This window comes from Adiantum capillus-veneris, chromosome 27 (genome assembly GCF_014529385.1).
Source record: "Adiantum capillus-veneris isolate H3 chromosome 27, ASM1452938v2, whole genome shotgun sequence".
NCBI classification, from domain to species: domain Eukaryota; kingdom Viridiplantae; phylum Streptophyta; class Polypodiopsida; order Polypodiales; family Pteridaceae; genus Adiantum; species Adiantum capillus-veneris.
In genome coordinates this window covers 17518560-17534338 of record NC_140957.1, presented here as the reverse complement: position 1 = coordinate 17534338, position 15779 = coordinate 17518560, and positions in this window count along the sequence as shown.

The window sequence follows — 15779 nt, the reverse complement described above, 5'->3', positions numbered from 1 at the left end:
TCATCAGCATGCTCAAGGTACTTTGCAAGGTAGTACATGCATTCTTCAAGTATCTATTCCTTAGACATTGAACCTTCTGGTCGTGCTATTTGGCAAACAAGCCATTTCAAAACTTTCATAAATCTCTTAACCCAAAACATCCAATGAGTGCCAATAACACATGTAACCTCTATCTCATTCACCACTGGTGAAGTATGTAAAAGAAAAAAAATTGTAGCTCCTTCTCTGTCAAGCAAAGGAACTCAATGCACTCCGCGTTTTTTTTCGGTATTGAACTCGTATCGATTTTCTTAGACGTAATTGATCTATAAAAAATATAGACATCATGAGAGACATTTATTAAAAGCACATATATAAACATGTGCGAGCAATAGCCAAAAATTGCTAGCTTTTTTTACCTGAGATATTGTCCCAAACACCATTCAGAGGGCAACATTAATAAAAAGAGAAAGAACATGTTAAGTATGGAGCCTAATTTACCCCTTGTAATTTTTTGTGTTAAAAACACACAGTTGTAAGGCCCCCGTTATGAGGAGAAGCCATCGTGCGTGAAGAAAAATCGCTCTTCGAAAACCAAAATCTTCACGGCCACTCTCGAGCGCTTCGCTGGAATATTATGGCCAAACGACGGTCTAGACAACGGTCTAAAAGTGATTGAAAAACGGCCGATTGTTTGGCCGGTGGCCGATAGTCAATGGCCGGTGGCCGGTGGTCGAAATTGAATGGCCGGTGGCCGGTGGCCGATTTCAAAGGCGGGCTTGTCTTCTCAAGGGTGGCCACACATGGGCGGATTGGAGGGTCCGATTTGAACATGTCTACACAAGGACGGCTACACACGGATTATACCCTTTTGGCCTATAAAAGGAGGCCTCTTCTACACAAAACAACTTATTGTGAAGCATTGTGGTGCATTGTGAAGTTGATGTGAGGTGGTGAGACTGAAGCAAGGCGGGACCTCCAAAAGGGTATAATCCCTTTGTAATCTACTTCTTGTTTTGAAGTACGAAAGCCATTGAGTGGCTGCTTTCCCGTGGACGTAGCCCACATTGGGTGAACCACGTATATTGTGCTCTCTCTCTCTCTCTCTCTCTCTCTCTCTCTCTCTAATCTCTCATGTGTGAAAATTATCTCTCTCCATTAAGTAAACTACTCAATTATCTACTTAGCTGTGTCATATTTTTTAACAATTGGTATCAGAGCAAGGTTTGCTCGTAGCTAAAGTATCTCAAGGAAAGGATTCCTTGAATTTAGTGGGATTAATGGCGGAGGAAGGGAATCTCAAGATCGAGAAGTTCAACGGCAAAGACTACCAACATTGGAAGATGCAGATTGAAGGCTATCTCTACCAAAAGGACCTCTATTTGCCACTAGGCGGTCTTGCAAAGAAGCCGGCAGCGATGGTAGATGAAGCATGGATTGTCCTTGATTGAAAGGCACTGGGAACAATCCGGCTAATCGTGGCGTCAACGGTGGCCTTCAATGTTTCGGAGATGAAGACCACAGGGGATTTGATGAAGTCACTTGACGCCCTCTACGAGAAACCATTGGCATCCAATAAGGTATTTCTCATGAAGCGCTTGTTCAATCTAAAGATGGTAGAGAATGTTTTAGTTGCAGAACACCTAAATGAATTTAATACCAAACATAATTCAACTTTGATCCGTGAAAAACAATTTTGATGATGAAGTGCGAGCTCTCCTTATACTATCGTCTCTATTGAATATTTGGTTAGCCTTGTGATGGTTGTAAGTAATCCTATCTCTGGCACAAATACTCTCAAGTTTGATGATGTTGTGGGTGTTCTCCTAAGCGAGGAAATGTGAAGGAGAAGCAGAAGTGAATCGTCAAGTGCTGCACTGTCAATCGAAACAAGAGGAAGTCCTAAGGAGAGGTTCAAAAACCAAAAGGGTCGTGATCTCTCAAGGCGGATCAAGTCACGCACAAAGACAGTTCTTGAATGTTGGAACTGCGGCAAGAAGGGCCACGTCAAGAAGGATTGTTGGTCCAAGAAGAAGGAGGAGTCAAAGTCTCAAGACAATAAGCCAACATCAGAGGCCAATATGGTAGGTAAAGTAGAGCAAGATGCTCTAATTTTCTCATTAGACAATGTGTCTAATTCTTGGATAGTAGATTCTGGGGCTTCATTCCATGCAACACCACACAAGCAACATTTCCAAGATTACACCAAAGGTAATTTTGGGTATGTATACTTGGGAGATGATGAAGCTTGTGAAATTGTAGGTAAAGGTACAGTTTGTGTCAAAACTGCTAACAAAAATGAATGGAAGCTTAAAGATGTTAGGCATGTTCCTTCTCTTCACAAAAATTTGATCTCTACAGGACAATTGGATGATGAAGGTCACAATATTGCATTCGGAAACAAACAATGGAAGATCTCAAAGGGATCTTTGGTGGTTGCCAAGGGAGAAAAGGTCGGTACACTTTACTTGTGTACTGTCATCACGCAATCTTCAACTTGTGCAATAGCTACAGAAGTCAACAGTGCGGTCTTGCACTATCGGCTTGGGCATATGAGTGCTAAAGAAATGCAAATCCTTCAATTAAAGAAGCTTCTACCAGGTTTGAAAGAAGTGTACTTAGAGTTCTGTGAAGACTTTGTTTATGAAAAACAAAAGAGGTAAAATTTCAAAAATCAAGAAATGAAAGAAAAAATAAAAAACTTGAGTTGGTTCATTCTGATGTTTGGGGTCCTGCAAGTACACCGTCACTTGGTGGCTCATTGTACTATGTAACATTCATAGATGATGCGACTAGGAAAACATGGATTTATGTAATGAAGAATAAATCCGATGTGTTTTTCATTTTTCAAAGGTGGAAAGCCTTTGTGGAGAATGAAACAGGTACTTAGATTAAATGCCTCAAATCCGACAATGGAGGCAAATATTGCAGCCAAGCTTTTGAAAGCTTTTGTGCTAGCAATGGCATTTGGAGGCAAAAGACAATCCCAAGGACACCTAACAAAATGGGATTTTGGAAAGGATGAACAGGACAATCATGAAGCAAGCACGAAGCATGCGGCTACATGCAAGCTTACCGCTTGAACTTTGGGTGGAAACAGTAAGTATGTCTGTGTATTTGATCAACCGATCACCCTCAATGGAATTGGATGGGGGAGTCCAGAGGAGGCATGGACAGGTAAACCAGTGAATTATTCATTTCGCAAAGTTTTTGGGTGTGAGGCTTTCATGCACATAGATAGAAGCCTAAGATCAAAGTTAGATGCAAAGTCCAAAAAGTGTTTCTTCATTAGCTATGGAGAAGGTGACTTTGGGTATCGTCTATGGAATACTGAAGATGGTAAAATCTTTAGAAGTAGGGATGTAATTTTCAATGAACAAAATATTTACAAAGAGTCTTGGAAAGAAAACAAACAAAAGAAATGGGTGATGAGTACATGGAGCTTGAGGAAAGTGAAAACTCAAGAAGTGCAAACGGTGACAATGTACAGCAATGTCAACCAAATGAGGAGCCTCAACCTATTCCCCAAAGATCTACAAGAGCAAGTAGACCTCCTTAAAGGTTTATTCCCTCCTTCAACCACCTTTTGATCTCAGATTCTGGAGAGCCGGAATCATATGAGGAAGCTATGCAACACGAATCCAAAGAAGAATGGATAAAGAGCATGCAAGTGGAGATGGACTCATTACATTGCAACCAAACATGGGAGTTGGTTGAATTGCCTAAAGGTAAGCGAGCACTTCAAAACAAATGGGTGCACAAGTTGAAGGAAGAAGAAGGTGGGAAGAAAAGGTACAAGCCTAGACTTGTGATTAAAAGGGTTTTCTCAAAAGAAAGGTATTGACTTCAATGAAACATTTTCTCTTTTTGTAAAAATGAACTCAATTAGGCTTGTCTTAAGCCTTGTGGCTGCTCATGGTTTAAATATGGAGCAAATGGATGTAAATACGGCATTCCCTCACGGTGACTTAGAGGAGGAAATTTACATGATTCAACCAAAGGGGTATGAAGTAAAAGGTAAGGAGAAAATGGTTTGTAGATTAAAGAAGAGCTTGTATGGTTTAAAGCAAGCATCAAGATAGTGGTACTTGAAGTTCGATCAATGGATGTTAATTCATGGATTCACAAGATGCAACTCAGATCACTGCATCTACACAAAGAATTTGGGAGATGGGAAGTTCATCATCCTAATGTTGTACGTTGATGACATGTTGATTGCAAGTGCTAACATGTAGGACATCAAAGACCTAAAAGAGGAGTTGTCTAAATCTTTTTCAATGAAATATTTAGGTGATGCAAAGAGGATACTTAGAATGAAGATTCAAGGGACAGGACAAAGAATACAATAAAGCTACCTCAAGAGGATTACATCAAGAAGGTACTAGAAAGGTTTGCAATGCAAAATGGAAAAACGGTTTCTACACCTTTGGCTGGTCACTTTAAACTAACCAAGGATATGTGTCCAAAGACACAAGAGGAGATAGTCTGTATGTATGAATTTCTATATGTTGCAATAGCAGGTTCTCTTATGTATGCTATGGTCTGGACAAGGTCAGACATTGCACATGCAGTGGGAGTTGTAAGTAGGTTCATGGACAACCCCGGTAAAGAGCACTAGCAAGCTGTGAAGTGGATACTTAGGTATCTGAAAGGGACAACATCAAATGCTTTGTATTTTGGTGGAACCGATATTTTTCTTCAAGGGTACGTTGATGCAGATATGGCAGGTGACAACAATACTCAAAGGAGCACTACTAGTTATGTCTTCACGATTGGAGGCACAGCAGTAAGCTGGGCTTCAAAGCTGCAGAAAGTGGTCTCACTTTCTACCACAGAAGCAGAGTATGTAGCAATGACAGAGGCAAGCAAAGAAATTATGTGGCTTCACAGATTCTTACAAGAGCTTGGATTCAAACAAGACAACTTTGTCTTGTACAGTGATAACCAAAGTGCTATCCATCTTGCAAAGAACTTAGCCTTTCATTCAAGGACAAAGCACATTGAGGTGAGATATCACTTCATATGCACACTTTTGGAAGAGGGACACATAAAGCTAGGAAAGATGCATACAAGTGAAAATCCTGCAGACATGTTTACAAAAGTGGTCAACGAGGAGAAGTTGAGCTTTTACTCATCTTCAATCGGCATTCAAGGATAAGAAGCCAGGATGGAAAGCAGTCCACAGGTTTGGTTTGGAGATCAGTCTCCAAGTGGAAAATTGTTAAGTATGGAGCATGATTTACCCCTTGTAATTTTTTGTGTTAAAAATGTACATTTGTAAGGCCCTCGTTATGAGGAGAAGCCATTGTGCGTGAAGAAAAATCACTCGTCGGAAACCAAAATTTTCACGGCCAATCTCGAGCTTCGTCGGAATATTATGGCCGGACGACGGTTGAAAAGTGGTCAGATGATGGCCGGTCGTTTGGTCGGTGGTCGAAAGTCAATGGTCGGTGGTCGGTGGCCGGTGGCCGAAAGTCAACGGCCAAATTCAAAGCCGGACTTGTCTTCTCAAGGGCAGCCACACATGGGCAGATTGGAGGGTCCGATTTGAACTTGTCTACACAAGGACGGCTACACACGGCTGTCTCTCATGAGAGAGGGCAGCCCTTTTGGCCTATAAAAGGAGGCCTCTTTTACACACAAAAAAACGGATTGTGAAGCATTGTGGTGCATTGTGAAGTTGATGTGAGGTAGTGAGAGTGAAGCAAGGCGGGAGCTCCAAAAGGGTATAATCCCTTTGTAATCTACTTCTTATTTTGAAGTATTAAAGCCATTGAGTGGCTGCTTTCACGCGGGCGTAGCCCACATTGGGTGAACCAAGTATATCGTGTGCGTGCACTCTCTCTCTCTCTCTCTCTCTCTCTCTCTCTCTCTCTCTCTCTCTAATCTCTCATGTGTGAAAATTAACTCTCTCCACCATTAAGTAAACTACTCAATTATCTACTTAGCTATATTATATTTCCTAACAAAACATACTATATTTACCAATTTATAATTTGATTAGTCATCATTTTCGAACAAAAACATGTTGTTGTATAAAGTTTGGGTTATTGTGATACATTATGAGAATCTATGTTTTGAAGTTCAAAAGACTCATGTCGCCCATAGTGAATATGTTCCACAATGAGTCATCGTATTCTATGGGTGTGCAATAGACCGTATTTTGTGATTGATCAAATTAATCTCTTTGAATGTTACCACCTATAGTGCAAAAACGTATAACCAAGTGGACCATTTACTTAAACACATGGAGAATGAATTCACACCATTAACACAAACACCCAACTTAATGTGTTGTGACTCTTCTTCAAACTTTCACCATTTTGAAAAGATATGCTTAAAAGTAAGACAATTTGAGGGAATTTATATAATTCCATCTATACTGATATTCTTTGCTCTCTATCCAAAAGTCTTGCTAAATCTAAGATCCAAAATTTATCTTATATATGGAGAACCAATTGAAACTACCTAAGAACTTTATGAGGGATCTTTCCACTGGTGTCTTCATAACAAGATATTTTACATTTTGGGCATCTTTTTTCACTCTCATATTCACCGCTATACTATACAAAATACAATTATTAAGACATGCATGTACCATGTTGCAATCCAATCTAATTTGTCAGCATCTCCTTCACCTCACCTTGCTTTAAAAAATATATTTTTCAAGAGTAAAAACTTTTAAAATAGTAGCATCCAACATTTTGAGAAAGCACCACACTTAAATTTAAGTTTCAAAATAGATAAAAATAATGGAGTGAACATTGACAATTGAAAAGTCACTTACTTCAATAGTACTAAAATAGATGCATTATTCTAAGCATAACAATTCTGGAAGTTCAGAATAACTAAATTCATACTTAATTGTGATAATTTTAATCTTCCGGAGATTTTTCCAAGCACTAGCTCTAAGGAAACTTTCCTTATCATATGCACCTCGTTTTTTGTACCAATCATTGATAAAATCAGCCATACCAACATTATCAATGAAGACATCATCTTCTTTATCAATATATCAGCCATATATTATTTTAATATGTCATAGGTGTTTGGATCAATCTTGCAAAGGAGTTTTATACACTCAGTTGGACATACGAGAGATACCACGAGAGGGTAGATTCACATCGTTCTCAACATCATAAATTAGAACCTATCACATCGTATGATATGAACATTCAATATACAAAAAACAAATTTGATATTTTATAGCAAATACTTATCAATAAATAAAAATAAAATTTGATTAAATAAATAACTCATTATCATCAATTGTAAAAGTATACGTTGCAAAAATTCAACAATATAAAGTACATTTTTCATATTCGCATACTTAGAAAATTTAAAAAAAAACTACTTCTCAAGAAAATAAGACCACCTTGAGAAAAAGGAATCATTTAAATTTCAATTCAGCGATGGAGGTGCTCTTTCAGGCTTACGAAACCTATAGTTTACTAATAGTTCATCACTGACAAGTAATGATCTAATCGTATTTACAAAAATATTTCTTAGAATCTCTACTTATATATCCTTATTTACGATCATTTGTGCATTCCACGAATATGCAATTGGTCATTGTGCTCCTTTTTTAACTACTATAATTTAGATCTACTATGTTTTCTTGTGTACATGGCATGCCATCTACATAAAGTCTTTAACTCTTTGCATGAGTGATACCTCTATCTAAAAGGGAGTCTACATTGAGACACAAAGCATAACTATTCATGCTATGTGCGTAGTGCATCATGCTATGTGCGTAGTGCATCAGCTGAGCTACGAGCCCCATCCATATATGGATCCATAGAAGCACATAAGGGTCACATGTAAACATGGTGAAACTTGTAAATGTTATGTAATGAATAAGCCATGTCCTTTGTCCGAAATACTAGAACAATCTATCATGTAACGAACACCCCAAAAGCTAAAAATCTCTTCGTAGGAAGCAATTGTCTTTCCCATCCTCCATATCACCTGCCAGTATATGTTTGTACTAGAGATTTTAAACGATTGAGAAATACATAATCACCATGAGTCTTGCTCTCAAGGCCTAGAGACAAAGGATCTCAAAAGATATTTATTTGTAATTTTTGTATTTTTCAAACCATGTGTGGTAATGACGAGTATCGCAACCATAAAAGGCATCCTCATCATGGACTATATATGCATATCCCACGTGAAATATTATTAATATTATTAACATATCCGATTTTAAGAATCCAAAACAATAAAAATAAAACTAAAGAACACTAACCATAGGTTGATTTCAGTGTTTGGGGACGTTGACTAGTGCATGAACATAAATACCCCAACTTGACTCATGTGAATGACATTAGCATCGCAACCTTCTATCGCACCAACATGGAATCCACTCCTCCTTATAATAAGATGAAGGCTCACATTTAAGTGAGTTGGCACTCTTTGGAGGTGTAAATGATTATTCTCCTTGCTTATCATAAGAGCGTGATCTTCAAGGTTGTAATAAAATGGAGATGATGTGCACAAGAGGAATTCAAATATGTGCAAAAAAAAGATTAAATTTGATTTAAAGTAGTATAAAGTCCACATCATCTTTATAATATTCATGTACATATGCTCATCTTATTGATCTCATTATCTTTTGTAGTGGTTTTATGGTTCACTACACTCTGCTTAAGGTCACTTTAGCGCACTTTTAAGTGGTTTGGTATATCACTGTTTCTTTGTCATCACTTTGTTCACATTGCACTGTATTTGATTCTTGCTCTCAATAATAGAATGTACAAATTGTAATCAATATAAAACTAGCATACTATATTCTTTCTTTTTGTCTCATAAACACAAAGAATAAGTATGGCATGGGCCCAGAGAACAAGAGGCCTATGAGATTCAACAAGGAGTCAAAACATTTTTTCGATGAGAGATGCTGCTACAGGTGCCTTTTCCAAAGCATAAAGTATGCTTTTTGTCACTCCAATGCACTAGTTTTCAATTTAAGTCTCATATTAACCACAACTATTTGTATTAACATCTAATGTAACTTCCATTTTGGTTTCAACAAAACCAATTGAAGAGGTAGCTGTCATAATAACTAATATCTAATTCTCCTAAATTATTTTCTCATGTTAAACTGATTGTTTAATATGGGGAAGTGCCAGGGGAGAAAAAGCTAGAATATTGGTTAAGCTGGCAGACAAGCCACAGTAGGGATCCAAAGGAGGGAAAATAGGGATCCAAAAAGGGGCCATCAGCAAAAGAGCAATGTGCAACAATGGGCTGAGGTTCGGCCCATTAAGACTTCCAAAATGCTAAGGTTCCAAAATTCAAAGGTTGTGTCCAAAGGTCAAAGCTTAGGAAAATTGGATGCTTGGTGTGTATACAAAAAGTCTTCAAAGAGTCCTACATACGAGGGGGCGAGCCTTGGAAGTAGGGGATGAGAGAGAAACACACACACACACACACACACACACACACAAGCTCCATTACACAAAGCGAATGAGGGACACATGTCAGCTCCCTAGCCTAGATGCCCACAAGGTGTACTCAAATCCTATTGGATGGCCATGGAGGTGGACCAATGAGAATTAGGCTAGAGTAAATCTATTTTAATTCATTTAAAAACACTTAAGAACCAATAAGAATTAAGCTCTCTAGAAGACTATTGGACAGTCTCCCAAGGGATCCAATGAGCATTCAGCAGCCCAATGGCTTGCCTGATTCTTATTGGCCAGGAGACAAAGGGGTCCAATGAGAGTTTAGTTGCATCAATTAATTAGCTAAAGCTCTCACAAAAGGGGAAAGGGGGACACATGTCAGAAGACTATCACTTATGCTCCTTAAATCCTATTGGCTAAGCCTAGAGGGGTCCAATGGGAAGCCAGCATGAGGAAATAGCATGAGGAAAGAGGGGGCTCATTTTCTCAAGGCATTATCACTTACACACTTACACTAGCTCATGTGTGAAGCAAGAAGACTCTCTCTCTCCTTCTCAAGCTTTAATGGAAAGCTTATCACCTACTCCAAGCTTGTGAGAAGGGAGGCCTACACCAACAACTCTTGAAGCTTGTGATGCAAATCCAACCAAGAGCCAAGCTTCAATGCATGCTCATCTCCTCTACCATGCTAATTACTAAGCTATGCTATGCTAATATGAGTGATTATGTGAGGATATGTAAATCTTTCTCGTAAAACTACTCCTTCCTCTCAATCTACTCTCATACCCCGCTAGCTCTCACCATCTTCGAAGTTGTGTGAGGTCTTGGGTCTGAGACCGTGAGGGAATTGATGTTGCGATTTATAAGTGTTTTGCTGGATGCTTGAAGCTTCTATCTTCATTGCACTAGCTAGTATTGAAGGAACACAAAGAATTGTATTGTAAAATGTCTCTCTTGATGGGAGAAACCTATAATACAAAGCCTTTTGGAGGGAGGACCACCGGCTCCATGTAAATCCGGTCCTCAACTGTTGTCAATTGCTTGATTTCTCTCTCTTTTGAAGTATTGTTCATGCTATCTAACTAGGTGTTATGTTTTTTGTTGCTCTCTCCACCCAAGCACTCTTGTTATGCTCATTAGCAATTTATTCTAATGAAGCTCTCTTCTATTCCTTGCAATTAATGATATTCGAGCCACGAGTACAGTAGCTTGAGTGCTTTTTCTAAAGGGGTAAAGAGGAGTAGCAACTAGGGTTTGAAGTGCCAAAGTACACCTAAAAGTTGTTACATTATGTGAAATTTGGACTCACAAAGGGGCCCTTTAAGGAGTTTACCTCTCTCTACCAAAACGGGTGCATGGATCAATTTTTGCAAACAAACTCCAAAGTTGGCGGAGGTTTGACAATTAGAATGTCCTCTTCAAGCTCTATCTACTGATATATAGCACGCCATGAGATTCCTCATATTTTAGAAGATTCTTTTGTTGATTCACCTATGATGTGACAACTCTGTCGGAATCTAAGTGAATCAAAAAAAAATCTTCTAAATTATGAGGAATCTCATGGCGTACTATATATCAGTAGATAGAGCTTGAAGAGACATTCTAATTGTCAAACCTCCACCAACTTTGGAGTTTGTTTGCAAAAATTTATCCATGGGCCCGTTTGGTAGAGAGAGGTAAAGTTAAACTCTTTAAAGGGCCCCTTTGTGAGTCCAAATTTCACCTAATGGAATGGCTGACAATAGTAAAGAGAGTGAAATTAATGTTGATAGCTTTGATTTTGCTAATGAGCAAGCTACTAATGATGCCCCTATGCTTGTTAATTACCTTGTTTCTAGGCTTCAAGAAGCCATGGGAAATCCATCCCTCCAAAGTGAAGTGCAACGGCAACTTCGTGCTTATGGGATTCTCCAAACTCCCCACCATGACCAGAGAGTACCTAGGAAGCCTCCTTGTGAGACTTCCAAAAGAGGCCTCCCTCCAATTCGGGAAGAAGAAGAGGATCCATACAAAGGGCTCAAAAATTTGCTTCTTGAAGACGCATCTCCTTCCCAAAGGAGAACTCAAGAGCCCCCACCGAAGGAACGAGAAAGAAATGAGTCTCCTGCCACCTCGACGGAGATGGCTCCACGAAGACGGTAGGCAAAACGCTCTCCATCACCTCCTAAACGGAGAAGACCATCGCACATATCTCCACACCATAGTTCAAAGAGGGATGACAAAAATTAAGAGAAGAAAAAGGCGAGAAAGAGGACACCCTCTTCTCCATCTTTTTCATCCTCTTCCTCTTATGAAAGTGATGGTGTAGATAAAGAGGATCAAGGCAAGAAAGAGGTCACCCTCTTCTCCATCTTCCTCCAATTCTTCATCTTCTGAAGAAAGCGATGGTGCAACTTTTGAACCATCAAAAAGAATAGGCCATAGGAAATCCTATGCTGTGTGGAAGAGGTCATCCAAGCTCAAGAAGTTCAAAGAGGGAGAAAAGATCATCTCTTTCCTTATCTACGATGGCACCTTTGGTGCTACGGACAAAGTCTTGGCCTTTATCCAACAATTCGATGCGGCGTTTGGAGATGAGGGCTCCACGGAGTCCTCTAAGCTATGCCATATAGCTATGCACTTTCAAAAGTCCACCAGGCAATGGTGGTCTAGTCTACGGGCCAACAATGAAGCTCCACGAACATGGAAAGCCTTAAGAGCTTCCATTATGAAGCAATTTTTGGCCACCAATGCCAAAGACAAAGTACTCACTGAATGCCAAAGCTTGAAGCTCTCTCCCTATGAATCCATTCACAAATATGTAGACAAGTTTTGGGACTTACATCTCAAATTCACTATCTTCAAAAAGATGGATTTTGGAGAGCAAGAGCAACAATTTTGTGTGGGCTTGACTGAAGAAATGGCGGAGTATGTCAACTCACAAAGGCCACGCACCATATCCACGGTTATACACCATACTATGGTAGCTTCTCAAATCAATTTCCAAACAGGGGCTAAGAGAAATTCTAAGCCCACGGAAAACAAGGGTTCCAATGAGCCTAAGGGGAAGGACAATGTCCAAAAGTCTCCTAAGGGCAATTCCAACAAAGCTAAGGAGAAGGGAGTTTACAAAGGCAAAAACAAACTCTCTCCTGAAGAGCTTGAGCATTATCACAAGGATAACCGTTATTTCAAGTGCGGTGAGCAAGGGCATGCATACCGTGATTGTCCCCAAAATAACAACCACCATGAGCCTCCTAGAGCTACCTTGGTCGAAATCCGAGAAGAGGAAGCTCATCACAAAGGATCTCCTTTATGCCATGCTTGGGAAAAGGTAAGAGAACATGATGCTTTTATTCTCTTTGACCCTGGTTCTACTCATAATTTCATATCCATAGAGTTGGCCACCAAGCTAGGCATCCAAGCCTATGAGATGGGAGATGTCCTACCCGTAGATGGTGCTTTCAAGGGGCAAGAAGCTTCAGTCATCCCCTTAATTGGAAAATTGAGGCTCCATGTGTTTAAAGTTATGTGGACAAAGAGGACTTCTTTATCTCTCCTCTCAAGCACGAGGATGTAATCCTAGGGGCACCATGGTTTGATCGCATGGCTGCCAATGTTAAATTCCCTGAAAGGAAAATCTACTTTAGGTTCAGGGAAAAAGATATGTACATAGATGCTAAGGAAATGGGTAACACCATACCCATTGTACATAGACAAGCTTTCAATAAGTCAATAAAGAGCTCTATTTCCATGTATATGATTTTTGTTAAAGATCCTCAAAATGAACCTAATGCTTTAGCAAAAGAAAATATAAACAATCACAATTTTATCAAGGGGTTTCAAAATGTTTTTATTGACAACATCCCTTGTGAACTACCTCCTAAACGAAGCAATGATGACCATGCAATTGAACTCCTTCCAGAAAGTTCACCGCCTAATAAACCTCCTTATAGAGTTTCTCAAGCTCAACAAGAGGAGATTATGCGGCAAGTGCATGAGTTAGTTGAGAAGAACATGGTTAGGGGCCTAGCTCATCTCCATTTTGCTCACCCGTGTTATTAGTGAAAAAGAAAGACGGCACATATCGTATGTGTGTCGACTATAGAGCACTAAATAGGATCACTATCAAGAATAGGTTTCCCGTTCCACGGGTAGAAGACCTATTTGATAAGCTACAAGGGTCCACCTACTTCAGTAGGATTGACCTAAAAAGTGGCTATTCATAGTATAGAATCTGGGAAAATGAGAACAAAGTATAGCTATGGATTTTTTTGGCACAAACCAAAGACTACAGTTGCGGGCCGCCGCTTTGCTAGAAAATGAAATGGCAACATATCAAGGATACATAGTCCTTTAAAGGATACTTCCACCAGCACACCCTTTTGAGTATTGTTTGTAACTTTCATCTTTTCATTGAAATGATTTTTTGAGTAAGTTTTAATTATCAACCAATTTAACTTAGCTCATTAATATATGTTCATGGTGAGAAATCTCGAGGTTGTCCCCTAGAGAGTAAGAGCATGGTAGGAGGATAAACGAGAAGTGTGCTCGTGCCGCATCCTTAGAGCAACCACCTGTGCTAATAGACATGACGACGACGATTCCAATAATGATAGCCATCAGTGACATTATAAGGCATTTTGTTTCATTTTGCAAAGATTGATCATTTAGAGAGATTGACATTGTATACATATAGTTTTCATCTATGTAATCACTTTGCTTTAGTTAATCTTGTCTATTTGAATAGTGTCAAGTTTATCAAGTTTATTTTCAATTGATATTAAGTATACATATATATACATGATGATCCATCCCTACTTTGGTCACCGATTGCCTTTTGTTGTTGTAGTGTTTGTAAAACACTCTCAAGTGTACTGTATCCACTTCTAATCCATGTGTTTTTGTGTATGTTGTTGTGCATGATTTACGTGTGTATTGCTTATGTGTGATTTACGTGTGTATATAATGTGTCACTATATACGGGCACGTGCACGCGAGAGAGAGAGAGAGAGAGAGAGAGAGAGAGAGAGAGAGAGAGACTTAACAATCAGAGAGCTCTCTGCATTCAATAACACAATATAACATCATAGCTTGGGTGTGGCTTAAGTGACGCATACCCAACAAATAACATTGTGTCGCTTAAATGACATACTTCATAGCACATTGGTTTGTGGGGGGGAGGGGGGGGTGGGGAAGAGAAGTTAAGAGTCTGAGAGCTCCATGCATTTGGCAACTAAATATATCATCACGACGCGCTTAAGTGATACCATTACGTTAAGTGTGGCTTGAGGGACACATAGCCAGTAAATAACAGTGTCACTAAATTGATGCATGTCATCACTTAAGCAACACCATTTGCGCCGATGAGCAACACCTTTTGCATCGCTAGGATCGTCGCATACACAATGTGACCACAATGGCACAGAGCGACAATTCGAAGTTGCTTAAGCGACACAAATTAAAAAAATGTCTTTATACACAAAGCAAACTAGTAGTGTGAATATCAGGAGTGACCATGCTAATGGCCACTCTTGATATTTGCACATACTGGCTCGTTTTTCTTTCTATCAGCTAGAATCTTTCCAAGTTCTTCCACCCATAATACTCACAGCAATGCAACCACACCAAAATTTTACCACCAGTAGCTGGAATCGCAATCAAGCTCCAACTCTCACAAATGCTTCCAACCTTCTGTGCTCATCATCAGGACGTGCTGAATTCGAAGTCAAGAGGGCAACCCCACAAGTTTTTCTAAGACAAGACAAGTCGTGTCTGCTCCCCCCAAATGACTGCCACGCACCTCATATGTCTCCCTCGCATTGACATCTGTAACCTTGCAATGTAGCCATGTGCCGAGACCGGTGCATGAAGTTTCGTCGGTGCAACTCAGGTATACATGGGCTACATACAAGGCTAGGGTAAATGCATGTGAGAATTAGATTTAACATTAAGCAAAAATCAACAGTATCATCACAAGTTCATCGCTTACATTTTGATGCAGTAGCACTAGTGTTTACATTTTAAGATCCATAGAACCAGATTGGTACAATGTACCATCACAAATCGAGTGAGTGAGATAGCAACAAACATCCTAAATATTACTTCAGGGTTACATTTCCATGAAGTTTTTTTGGCACACATTTCAAGATCCATAGAACCAGTTTGATACAAATGTACCAACACAAGTCAAGTGAGTGAGGTAGCAACAAACATCTTAAATATTACTTCAGGCATCAAACAAGTGGCACATATGCACTGTGGCATGCTACAAATGAATGGCGCAAGAGTCTCCATAGTCTGCTACGCTTCGCACTTCTTACCGTCAGCAATACAAGGCGAGAGACTTCCCTTCGGGCAGTGCCAACAAGGACCATTGAGTAGAGCTACTCTAGCTTTATGGATAAAGGCATG